We start from the raw sequence: 13,222 nt of genomic DNA, 5'->3' as shown, positions 1-13,222 counted from the left end.
TTCCCCGGAAAGATGGATAAGACACGTCAGTTGGCCAAGTTGATGGTCTGATGCATTAGCAAAACGTTAATCTTTCAGTATAGACATCCGGGCTCAGTGAAGTAAACTGACGTTAATGAAGTGTCAGACAGAAGTTTCTACGGTCTAACGAAGCGACAGTTCGATATTCTGATTCGAATGATACTATCCTCATCCTGAAGTTGAGCCCGAAACCTAGACGCTCGTCGAACGCGTAAATACGTCCTCGGTTTCTTGATTGCAAATACTATGAGTCGATTCTATCAACATTCTCATTCCAATTGCTGCAACAACTTTTGGATCGTCACAGTTCTACCTCGTCCGAATTGATTCTAACAAATCAGAATCGATTCAACGGCGTTGTAACAGTCGCGTAAACTTGAATAATTTGGTCTTGTCAGATCACTTATTTTCATTGTCCGGCAATCAAACCGCTGATGATTGATCACGTGCGACATGTTCAAATTTTATTTCTTCGAAGTTGGCATCGAGCGGGTGAGGGATACGAGGCAAACTCACTCAAGCAAAATACTGTTCATGTAGGTATTTGACCAAAACTCGAGAGTCAACTCCGGTGCGATAAGTTAACTGCAAATTATCCAGTGACTTGTTTTCCAAGGACAATGATACTCGTCGGGTTGTTATCTGTACATTAACAGCATTCATCGAACGTACGTATCGAAAGCACCTACCTTCACCTCTGAACGGAAATCAGTTTCGAAATACAGCAGTAGTTTGAAGCTTGTAATTAAGCGGATTTACTAAAATTCAAACACCCTTGCCATTTCAGACTTAGTATCCTGGATAATTTCACGCATCACAGAAGAACATTTCCGAGGAATTTCAATTATACGACGGGCTGAGGTCAAAAATAATCGACCTAATCCCAGAGAATTTTCCTAATTAGTAGAATTGCATTGCTACCGAAGTTGAGCTTTTGCAGTATGAGGTGGTCGAGCGGTCCATGCGAATATTTGTTCAAATATGAATTTCTCTAACTTTGGTGATCCATCAAATTGTCTACATACCTACGTGTACCGTAACTCGTGTCTAACATTTCGTAAACTCGCGAGGCTGAAGTTAGTAACGTAAACCTAACGAAACATCATGGAATAAATCGTTGTACAATTTTAGACGGACTTTCAAAGAGTTGACTTTTCAAAATATGAACATTTTATCTTTGCTGTGATTTATTAGCCGAATTTCAGACAATCCTAAGGGTGCGAACTAACGATATCCCCAAACAATCGTTAAAGTAACGTTACTAACTTCAACCTCATATAACTTCGGCCGTTATATCCTATATCATATCAGAAACCACAGTGAGACGTAATCTTGTGAAGAGAAATTCGTGCCTACAACCGGCTGACTGGCACGTGGAGAAGATACAGTATTCTCAAAGTCAAATAAGGATGAAAATATACGTGAATGCAGAATGTTCATTTCCACGAGAACGCGCAAGGAGTGCCGTAAAAATTTTCGCACGCTGCTTCTCAAAAGGGCGAAATAGAAAACGAGGAAACGAATAGAAGTCTCAGAATGAAAACCCGTATGAAGAATGAAAGAGCAAGGTGAAAGAAAAACGTGAAATAAAAAAAGTAAAATTGGAGACTAAAATAAAATGACGTGCTGACAGCGTCGTCGACGGAAGAAGAAAAAATATGACTAATGGTAACGGCACGAAAAGCGCCCTTTTCATATGCAGCAACGTTCTCCTTCAACACCACTGCGACGCGAAAAACCGAAGAATATTCCAAAACATTGATCAAACGCGAAAGCCTTTGAGCTTTTCTGACTGACTAAACTCTGTCCCATCTACGCTGGCTCAACATTTTATACCGGAAGGCTAAAACGTTGAAGAAGTCTCACAGCTGTTCTACGAAAAGCTTGCGGTACGGTATTAAAAATAACAATCAAGTAACGTGAATATTTCACTGTGAACTGATTCAATTGATGTGAAGAACCTTCATCCGGCGCAAAAAACATTGCCAAACAAAAGTGTTACGACTCTGACGAAATGCGCAAACAAATCTTCATTTGATAATCCTTACTATAAATGTATGTATACTGTTTGTAGCAAAATCTGGAAAAATTATACCGTCTGGAATTTTGCTTCGTAGGTCCTACTATAAATTCCCCGTGAACAATAGACGTACATCCGTAAATGAATGTAAATAAACGGGAAAAGTTAGAGAGTGACAAGGATTTGTCCCGACAAGAAAGATACACGAGCGTCGTTGCGAGCGGGGGTAAACAATGGCCTCTGGTTCACGGTGAGATTGAAAAGCTGAGGGTAAGTCGTAGCGCCTGGAAACAACGCGGCGCGAGAAAGAAGAGAAAAGCTCTGCAGGGTGAGCATGCGGAGAACGAGACTGCGTAAAGCTCGAGAGGGACTAGAAAGTGCATTGAAACGCTTGCGACGTTTCGTCCTTTCAGCGTGCTCTTTCGCTGCGCAGCTTTAACGCGCCTCAAGAAACCGTACAATCGGTTATGTTGGAATGGAAAAATTGAATGGATTGGAGATACGACAGGGGTGAGTTTCCGCGCTATTATACCGTCAATGGAACTAGACAGGATCTCACATATAATTCGTCCCGATTGGTAATATCGGTAATAAGAAAGGACAAAGGTAAGCCGAATGACGCAACTCACTGAAGAATTGATCAAATTCATTTCTTCAGTATCTTCTGCAGACAGTGTAAATACGAACACGGCGTGTTGCATTCAAAAGCTTACACGGTGAAGTTTCCGTGTCGATTTCAGCGGCGGTGACTGTGCAGGTAAACGTTTCAAATTCTGAGTGAGGTCTACCACGTCTATTTGCCGAATAAATTTTCATTAGGGAATTCTCGCGGTACGTGGTTTTGTATCACGAGGGTTTCAACTGACGGAACTCACCAGGATCGTGATCCTGACGTGAGCTACATTGCCGGGTAAAACACGAAACGTTCAGCCATTCAACAGCGAACCTAGACTGAAACTACGCAATTATTCATACCACACGTAGCGACATCAAGATTGACACCTACCAGAAGACTGTAGCTTCCAGACTCCGGTTGAAATTCTTCAATATTATATGCAGCATGCCGGAGCGCTACAGCGGCAGATGCTAAGACGCAGAGACGCCATCTAAAGATGAGGAAACGGACGTTAATTGAGGGTTGGAATAGTCATGGTAGGGACGTTTTATCACCTCTCAGGTCAGGGACTACGTATCTCGCTGTCTGGGTCAGTTTACTCGGGCCTTAATTTGCATGGTTCTCTAGAGCAAGGGGCACTAAATCGTGAGATCGTGAGGAGACCTCCTCGTGAATTATTGAGCACAAAACAGCAATCCCAGTTCCGTCAGTTTTCCACGTAAGAATAGACGGTTGAATCTGGTTCACGGAAATAAGGCAAAACTTCGTCCTAAGTCAACTTTACCACGCGAAAGTCGATTAGGAAAAGTTACAAAGATTTCAAGGGAAATAGTCAGCCAAACTGACTACGCGATAAAAGTATTCATCAGATGTCCAAAGTATCACTCAGAATTCTTCAGGAATGTTGCGAATAACCGAAGTTGCGATCATGATCCAAGTTTTGAATAATCAAAACCTCTTTGTCACTCGGAGAAATTCCATTCAGCAGGAGAGGGAAAATGTAGAAAAATATAACGATTCCAACCAGATTGTGCCAATTTTCAATCCCACTTTTTGACATGTCTCGAATTAAAATCACGTCACTAAGTATTGAGCGTACATTTCGCAGGTCTGATCAATACACAGACGAAGTATCGATACTTGTTATGTCATATTACATAAATCAAGAAATCTTTTTTGTACGGCGTCTATGCACACCTGGCACAACAACTCAATACCAGAGTTTAGCTCGCCCTCGGAGCAAACATGACGTCGACTAAGCACCCTTGCCCCGCTTGTTTGCGCTTTTTATCTGACAACGATCTTAGCACAAAGACTTCCTCGTTTCCCGAAGGAATTCTCGCGTGCCGCGACCACTTCGCTTTGCTATTATCGCAGCAGATGTACTGCGATACCTTTACATTGTGGTATCCGACTCCGAGTCTCGGCTGTCGATTAAATGAGTATTTATATGTACAATTCGCACGAGGTCTGCTTCGCGATTTATACGATGCCAAAGCAGCTGGTGGAAAGACATTTGTTCGCCGAACAGAGCTTATCTACTTTAATATTTACTTGGAGGAAGAAAATCTCTACGGACACACGTCTGTTACAGACCTGTAAAGATAATAAGAATGTAGGCATATAATATGAAGTTTTTGTTTTCCACGTGAAAGAAAAGTGTGTAAATCCACTAAACCACGAAGAAATAAAGTGGTTAGAAATTTCCACGATAAAATTGCTTTTTTCATCCGATCAAGACAAGCCCGGGCTGCAAACTAGAACCATACAACCGGTGAACGCGACTCTGGAAATTCTCCATTCGCAGAATCAATTTGAAAGGGAGGTTGCGCCAGAAATTGGAGTCGAAATTATGGTATACTGTGAACTCGACTAGACGGACAAAAACAGAGACAAAAGACAAAATTGAACGTTGTCGAGATCATTATAAAGTTTCAGTAATTAACCAGATATTTTCTATTTTCCAGGTTGACGATCGCTTTAACGGATATGAAAGGGTGAAGGCTTACCGCGCCAACATAAATTAAGTGGACCAATTTTTATACGATAAACTACCAAAGAAACATAAGTAAATGTGATTTTATCATTTATTATTTCAAAATTTTTTTCCGTACAATCAAAGGAATCAAAGTTCGACGATACGTTGAAATTGGGGATCATTTCCCGCGAAGCAGACTTCTCGAGATAAATCAGTGGTGAGTCGTACTACGTAAGATGTAATAAGTAAATGGTCTAACAGTAGAATCCTACATCCTGAGTTAACCCTGTTCCTTGGGCATCGAGTTAATATTAGAAAAGGTCAAGATTTACAAACTTCTGCGTAAAACTATAAATATCTTACTAGGATTTTGTACCGAAGATGAGAAGCGGGTTATTTCTGGAAAATATCGGGGTGCTGTTCCAAAACGAAAGTTCACAAAATCCTATTTCTGGAATCACGACACGATCCGCGAGTGTTTGGGAAATTTTGTGAACCGGATGGATGGGAGGGAAAGATACCCTCTTCATATAGTAGGAGAAACTGTATAGTCAGCAAAGCCGAGCTTCAGGGTCCAGGTTGAAATATCGCCTCGCGAGCAATATATTCTCATTATATTCGATGAAACGGAATAAAGATGATGAGAGCTACTCAACCTGTGCAAAAAATGCCATCAACTTAAGTAGTTAACAAGCTTTTTCAATAACCCTGTATAGAAAATGCAATGCACATACGTACACGTATGTGTATGTAGATTGTAGGTACACTAAACGTTGACGCAAAATCTGGCAGAGGTGGTCGAGGTGTGAAAAACTGAATAAACAAATTGACAGCGTGTCGAAAACGTGTTCACAACACTGATGTTTTATTTCCCCATTCAAACTATAACGGATAGACTATGTTGCATAACGTATTATGTTGAGTGGAAATTCATTCAGTTTTTCAGTGTAACCTGGCGAGTTGTCAAATTATTGTATGCACAACGCGTGTAAAACATATACGCACAAACGTGACGTTGACAGTTAGGAATGGGCAATGCGTGGACGATATATCAGGTGTATTTGAAAACCAAGTGCTTGTATTTTTGTTACGGGCTTATAGATTTTCTCTAAGAGAGTGAAAAATTACTTCAGGCATAAAATACGAGTTGTTGAAACGCTGCCGAGAAGGCTTGGACAGATTGAGTTTCAACCGATGTACAAGAATTGGTTTGAAGTTTCTCCTCTCGAGAAAATAGCCGTGAATTGGCTTTTTTCGCGATTTATCATGGATGAAAAATTTGAATTACAAGGTGCTCGAACCGATTATCGTATCGAGATAACTACACTACAACTTTGTACACGTGACTATCTCCAGATGTTCGACCTCTTGAGGGCAACATATTGTGCGTCCTTTCGTTTCGATTGTTTCCATGGAGAGTGGGTGTACCAAAGCTTAGCCACGTATCGTAGTACGCGTGTCTGCCCGTACAAACATATTTGCGTAATACGCATTGAGCCCTAACTAATTAAAAGCCAACTACTAGTAAGCTGACGTCATACAGATTATAGAAGCTAATTCTAGCACACTTCCAACGACGGCGTTGGTTGAATAAACATTGTAAGCCTATCGCTCTCCTGGCCTGAATCATAAATCCATCGAAATATCGGTGTCCAAATTTATACCTGCCCCCCTCCTCCCCCCTAATATAATTGGAAAAGATGTCAAAGATTGTGCTTTTTGTGTGCTTTCACTGCGATGAGACCAGTATACATTTTCGAAATATAGAGTGAATTATTTACACTTAAGTAGGACATGTCGGTCGGTTTTTCTCGGAATTATACGTCTTTCTGATAGTCTGTCGGATCACCGGACACCGAAGAAATTTTATCACGCTGAACACTATCGCAGTTAGAAAGGAGAATTAAAGAAGGCTGTAAGTGGCATTTGATCTAAGAGAAAAGAAAAATTTCCAGTCAGGACAGCTATTCGGACATGAAATATAGTATTCAAAGTATGATTCATCTAATAGAATATTCGGCGCGTATACATATAACGACAATTATATTCCACTTGACCTTGGACTTTCACCCTTGTTCGTTCTCTTTAAGAGTTGAATTCAGCACACACTTGTTTGTTCAATTTTTCGATATATGTCTAGTGATAGAGTCTCACAAATGTGCTCGAGGCACGAAAGAAATAGGAAGAAGGAAAAAATGGACCCTGTGATAAACCTTCGTTACTAAATAACATTTAAGATTTTTTATTCTATTGTGAGCTGAGCTGTTTCAAAAGACAAAGATTTTAATGCAAAATAGGTAAATCAAAATTGGTTCTTTATGCATTTTCAAATTGTTTCGTTCACTTCAAATCTCTGGTTCTTATCATCTACTTCGATTTTCTGGTTATTACTTAGCACATCGAATCTTGATTATTACCACTCAATTTGAATCTTTGATTATTACTCCCCCAACTCCTTGATTCTGAGTCTACTATTTCGTATATAAAAGATTTCCAAACGCTGAGTGAAATCTCAAGGAACAATTGTTTGATACTAAGGGAGTTTTTTTTCCAAAAGTGTACGCGGAAAATAAAAATCGCGAAAATTCGTAAATATTATGAACGTTCGCCCCACGATTTTCAAAAAAAGTCACCGATCTGTTTCGTCTAGCTAATATTCATCAACTTGAAAAGAAATATTCTGTACCGATAAATGAACCGTATGTATAGATGTACGTCCATCATGACGTAGGTGATCGATGGTCATTTCTCAAATAATAATTCATCGCCAAAATATTGATTCAGCTTTTGTAGATTTATTGACGTTGTTCAATCAAACGCCTCGTTGTCTCTTCTCCCATACTTGAAATTGTTATCTGACTTCCGGCATTCTCACAATAACCGTAAATAGCTGATCAAAAGTATCGGGGACGAAATCCGTGCTAGTTTATTTATAAATGCTCACTTTTCCGCATAGTTGCGGATCCTAATTTTTTTTCTCATGTGGTCATCCGTCCGTCGTAGTACTGGGGCAGTTGTGCTGCCCGTGAATGGGAAGCAAATGGTGTTGATAAATCACCTCTCGGTATTTTCTTCATCCTTCCTAAATCACAAGGGTCGACGAAGACATAGAGCGGCAAATGCGGGGTGCAGCGATCCGCTCGACTGGAAGTCAGAATGCGACGGAAACGGGAACCTGACTTCGCGGCTGGCTTTCTATTTCACCTCGCGTCGTTAAAACTACGGAACCTTAACGAGATTGCTCAGGAGTATTTTTGAACTTAATTTAAATGCTAAAACTACCAACCCCTTTTGCTGCTCTGGTTACAGCGATGTGGATATCCACTTACGCCATTTTCGGGCTCGAAGTTTTTTTCATGATTTATTTCACAATCAGCAGACCTAGCGAGCAATTCGATTATTCGTGACTTGTGTCGTCATGAAATATTCAGCAAACCGATGAATCGATCATTGTCAATACGATTTTTCTTTGTAAAATAAGTCTAAAATCACTGGATATAAAACTGCGTTTGAATTTTAACGAATTTGATACGTCGGTCAAATTTTGTTTATGCCGATAAGTTAGGTGACGGGTAAAATTTATTTTCAAGAAACAAACTTGATCCCATCATACAAGAATACGAATAAGTGCAGCAAAAATTAACAGTTCTTCGTTTTGCTGCACACGAATGATAACTTGCAAAGAAGAAACTTCACGTGTTGCATTTTGAATGTGAAGTAATAAATCATACTCGTCCGTGTATATAATATTTTGCCAAACGTACGTACTTTCATGACCATGCATTTTCCTGGCATTGGGGCTAGATCCAATTATGCTAATTCGTACCTCAAGGAATAAAGTTCCACTCAATCATATTACACTTGTATAATGCACGTCAGACGACGAAGGCGTTGCCCGATGCCCAGGGGACGTTGATCGTCCAACTGTAACCAGAAACTGCACCAGCTCAACCATCGCGATGTACGTAGAAGCGGATATAAATATTCGCACTGCTCGTTAAATTTCATTACGCAAAACTAGTCTGTCACGGAGTACTACACATGCATCCGGTACCATCCTATGGCTATTATACACGATTAACTATGCGGTGAACAAATTGTCAGCGTCTTTCATTCCTAGTATACAAATAATCGCTTGATTTCGCCGTAAATATCTGCACAGAAAGCGTCGATTGATTTCACTCACTATAAAAGCCCGTACTTTCACGAAGGCGCGTCTTGTCGCTAATTGCGAAGAAAAATTGATAGTTTCTTCTTCATCGAGGTTTATAAATATTTGTAGCGTGAACTTTGCGCAACTCTTGAGAGGTCCGCTTCATTTGAAACTCGATGTATGATTGAATCTCTTTCCACCGGCAAGCCCTTGTCGTATTATTCCAACTCAATTTTACGACGGATCCTTATTTTCAATGTGATACGTTTGAATATGTTTTCAATATTCTTCTCATCAAAAACAAAAAATCGACAAATTTTTCTTATTACACAGAAAAAGTTTGAGACGTGTTTCGTCGGTTTTAGTTAGTGATTCCAGAATAATAACACTTTGGATATAAACTCTTGGTAGTTCAATGTACCAGCTACACGTTTGAGGGCGCAGCTTGTTCGACTTATCGACACCCTCGGGTCGTCGTGGTTCGAAACGTGCAAGCTAAGCCAGACAAACTGCGAATAATGATCCGTGCAAGTTACTCTGGAACAGCTGCTCCCGTATACGTAAAAGAGGGTTCGGAACGCGGTCTTGTAAAGTTCTCAGAGAATTGAAAACGACGGTAACGCGAAGGGAAAAAAATATTTGGTATATATTCAAATGGGATAACCGACAAGCCAGAGATTATGAGTGACAGGATAACACGATATCCTCCAGCTCTGCCATTATCGGCCTGCCTTATAAAGTTTGTGATTGTTTTCGGCGTGGAACAAGATTCCTCCCCTCAATATCGGGCTCCAAGGCTCATCCCTAAAGGCGAGAAGAGAATGACCGAGGGAGCGGAAGTGAATAACAAACTTATTTTTATCGAATTGAGCGATTTACATACCTGTATACTATATCCCTATGCACACACGTATGTTCGACTACATCCTCGCTGAATTATTTATGTTCACAATTATCCACCGTAGAAAACCGATGCGGGGTGTTAACGACTGTCTCAAAAGGAGGCATAAGAAAAAAGCGAAGTAACAATTTGCGCCTAGAGTACGAGCTCGCCATTAGCGCTGGAAAATACGTGTCTGCATCCCTTTTACACGTGGAGGGCAGCGTCGGAGAAGTGGAGAATTTCTGCTGCGAGCAAGGACTTTTTGTACGTTTAAGATATGATATGGGAATATTTACACATATATAAATTACGTTGCCAGCGCGCAGACAGAGTAAATAAAAAGCGAAAGAATTACAGGCTTCTTGTCCCGAGGTTTTCCCTGTAAAGTCGAAACCCTGTACGGTTTCTATGAAACGATTTTCTCTCACTCGGTATATTCCATTGAACGTCGATAGTTATAGTTCAGGCCTGTACGTGGTGTGATCAAAATTTATTCAAGACCACGGCGCTCCTCCAAGTTCAGATAAGTTAGCGCTTTGTAAAACCCAAGCTCCGAGGTACGTCGTGGAGGTACTTCAAACGGCGATAAATCGGATCTTGCGTCCCACGAGTGCACAGCGACTGGAACCGATCAAGTGCGACACCGCAAACCTGATGTTAGCAAATCTATTTATTGGACGTGCCAAGTTACCGGTCCCAGAGAGAACCGAAGTGCACGCCACTTTCTAGGACACGTAAAAAGCTAGGACGCGTCTCCTCGACTTACTCAGATAACTTATCGGAGATACAAACACAGGCTGACAGCCCGATAATTTTCGTGGTTGAAAAATGATGACCTTATGCTCGGAAACACGGTCAGACAAGAACCAATCGATCAAAAAACATCTGCGCTTCGCATGTATATTATAGTTAAGCGTAATTGCTCGCAGACTCGTCTGACGGCCATATCCTCGTTACTGAATATCACGTTGCAGATGGTCCAGAGCATTAACAGCTACACCGTTTGCCGAGGACTTTATCACCCTATATATACGAGTAATGCTTCCAGGTCGAAACTTGTGCGCCAGAAGCATCGTGTCCGTTTTACGTCTTGTTATCCACTCTAGGTGTGTTCTGGTATGTTGACACGAGTTGTCAAGGTGACCGCAAGGTGAAATGGTGAGGCTGAAAGGCAGACGCCGCTGTTTTTTCGCTAGTTCTTCTTTACCTGCATGATATTCGGATCCAGATGGAAAGGAAAAGTATTGCGCCGTGGTTCTTACTTTCCACCATTCCTTGAGATTTCTTTGCCGAGTAGCAATAGTGGCAAGTAAGCTCTTTCCAGGGAATCCTTGGAGTGGAAAGAGTGTTCTTTGCCAGACTCTAACCGCGGCTAGTTCGAGATTTCAACTGCACGCTACTGCTGAAAATGGATTAGCTAATGAGATTTATTGGTCAAATCCGGTTTGGAAAACACTAGCGAATTTTTCACCAACGTGCTTCACTGGATGCGTTCCAATGGGAAGCTAGATATGGAGTAGATTCCGAAAGACCTGACTGGTCCCGTCCGTGTTCCAAATTAATTGAAAACGGCGTGATTGCAGGGCACGAAGTTCGTTAAATTCATTAAATGAGTATGTTACATGCGACGCTTTTGAATTTGTTCGAATTTTCGTTTCGAAACTTCGCGAATTCATCAATTTTATCACCTTGAACAAATTCCATTGTACACAGTGCTTTTGGTTTCCGTTTATGCATGATTGGAAGCCGTCCAAATAGCGTTTACGTGATAGTTCGTTGAAATATGGGGTGAAAACGAGTGCCAAAGACCGAAGGTCGCGCATCAACTATTAGGGTCTACACCAAACTACAGCCAACTGTGACATTTGACTGAGGAGCTTAGTTGTTGGTGTATTTTCTATTTTCGAACAGCCTGCAAGAGAGCGGGAGCTTGTCTCCTGACCTCATCTAATTAGATACCGCATTCCACCTCTCTCTCTGAATAGCCCCGTGCAGCAGCGTTGATTCCAAGCTCACGATCTCTATCGTCACTAAAAGCTTTCACATTCAAGCTCAGCCTTCAGCTCAGCTCCAAGCTTAACTGTGTACGAACCACAAAGATATCACTGATTATAGCGCGTGTTGATTAAGGCTGATAAGTCTTTGTACGGATATCCAGATACAGCATCGCAATGCACCCAACGGAAATTATCCATGTAACGTAATTAGGGTGAGAGTTTTATTTCCCATCCGATCTTTTGGCTTTTTTTGCGTCAGATCTGCCGTGCTGGCACGCAAAAATCCGCAACCCTGGAGATTCTCCAACCTCGGAGAATTTCGACAAGCCAAAATAAAGCTTACAATACATTGTCTTGATTGTCGGTAGCCAGTATTGAAAACGTTTTAAAACAATTGCCTCGCGTGAACCGTTGACGTTCAGAGATAATGACGAGAAATCCGGGGGTAGTAAATGCTGATGGTACGATAACAGTAAGGGGTTTCGTTTACGCTCCGTCTTCTTTATCCGTTCCAATATACTTTTATGCTTGGACTTTACCGTACGTGCATAGCTTGCGGGTCGTTGCTCTGCACGGATTCACGTGAATCACAATTTGAAATTAAGTACCTCACGATCAGCCAGCCCACTGTTATCTCACATTATCCTCTAAAGCTCCGATGCCTGCATGCATGACGGTTTCACCGACGTCCATTCACTGGACTCAATGCGAAAACTCACCGCAGAGGGGAGAGCTGCATTGTATTGACCCTGAGAAAAAGACTCCGAGCCTTGTGCCGAATGACGTCAAATCGGAGCCTATTTTAAACCGCGCCCACTCTTTTAGGGTGAAAGAATAAATTTCGTCCGGAAGATTTGTCGGACAAATTGTCGAAAATTTTACAAAGCAAATTCATTCATACTCGCCCGCCCAGTTCAACCGGGTGTTATCCAATTAATTAATTGCCAAAACTAACCGACAACTCTCGATGACACGTGCACGCAATTTGCAGCTTGCACTTGACGCTTGAAGCATTCCGAACACGTCACGCTGATCAACGGACCGTGCGATCCGGTGCAGTGAACACATTTCGACGATGCACGTTGCTCCGAAGCTTTGATGCACGCTCCGTTTGTCACTCGATTCGAATCTGTCGTGACTGCGGGGCGTTATTGCTGTAACACTGCTTTAGAATTGGCGAAAGACGGTAGTCGAAAATTGGTTTCAATCTACGCTATACGCATTGGCGTGTTACGGCCGTTATGTGTTAGAATGCTGTAGGTTCAACGTTACGGCAAGGCTATGTCAGATCTCCATACTCGAGCCGCTGCTAGTTTTCCACAGATCGATTATACGCATTCCTCGTCGGCAACCCTTGGAATAGTTTGCAGTTCAGTTACGCAGGTTACGTTTTGCGCCATGCGTGTCCTTAAGCTGTATAATTCATAGCAAACGAGAAACTTTCAACCGGGCTGACGTCAAATTACGATAGCTTTTATCAAACCTCTTTGTCGGTGAATCAATTTCGTTTCTTTAATACCCGTTAAGCGTACTTTGGCACGACTGAGATTTCAC

General features: G+C 41.6%; 1 protein-coding gene and 1 long non-coding RNA gene across 6 annotated transcripts in view; one reads left to right on the top strand and one right to left on the bottom strand.

Annotated features, from left to right (window-relative positions):
* The window catches only part of SK (small conductance calcium-activated potassium channel), a 171,390-nt gene that overhangs the window by 12,053 nt on the left and 146,115 nt on the right, over positions 1-13,222 (top strand). For both annotated transcript variants that reach the window (XM_046632477.2, XM_046632478.2), the window contains exon 2: positions 4,625-4,852. The gene's annotated coding sequence lies outside the window, so the exon portion shown is untranslated. The remainder of the gene's footprint in view (positions 1-4,624; positions 4,853-13,222) is intronic.
* LOC124221992 (uncharacterized) overlaps positions 1-13,222 on the bottom strand; it is a 167,386-nt gene that overhangs the window by 28,487 nt on the left and 125,677 nt on the right. The gene's annotated exons all lie outside the window — the stretch shown is intronic.

Source organism: Neodiprion pinetum, chromosome 6 (genome assembly GCF_021155775.2).
Source record: "Neodiprion pinetum isolate iyNeoPine1 chromosome 6, iyNeoPine1.2, whole genome shotgun sequence".
In the NCBI taxonomy this organism is placed as follows: Eukaryota; Metazoa; Arthropoda; class Insecta; order Hymenoptera; family Diprionidae; genus Neodiprion; species Neodiprion pinetum.
This window is presented reverse-complemented; position numbering and strand designations above follow the sequence as displayed.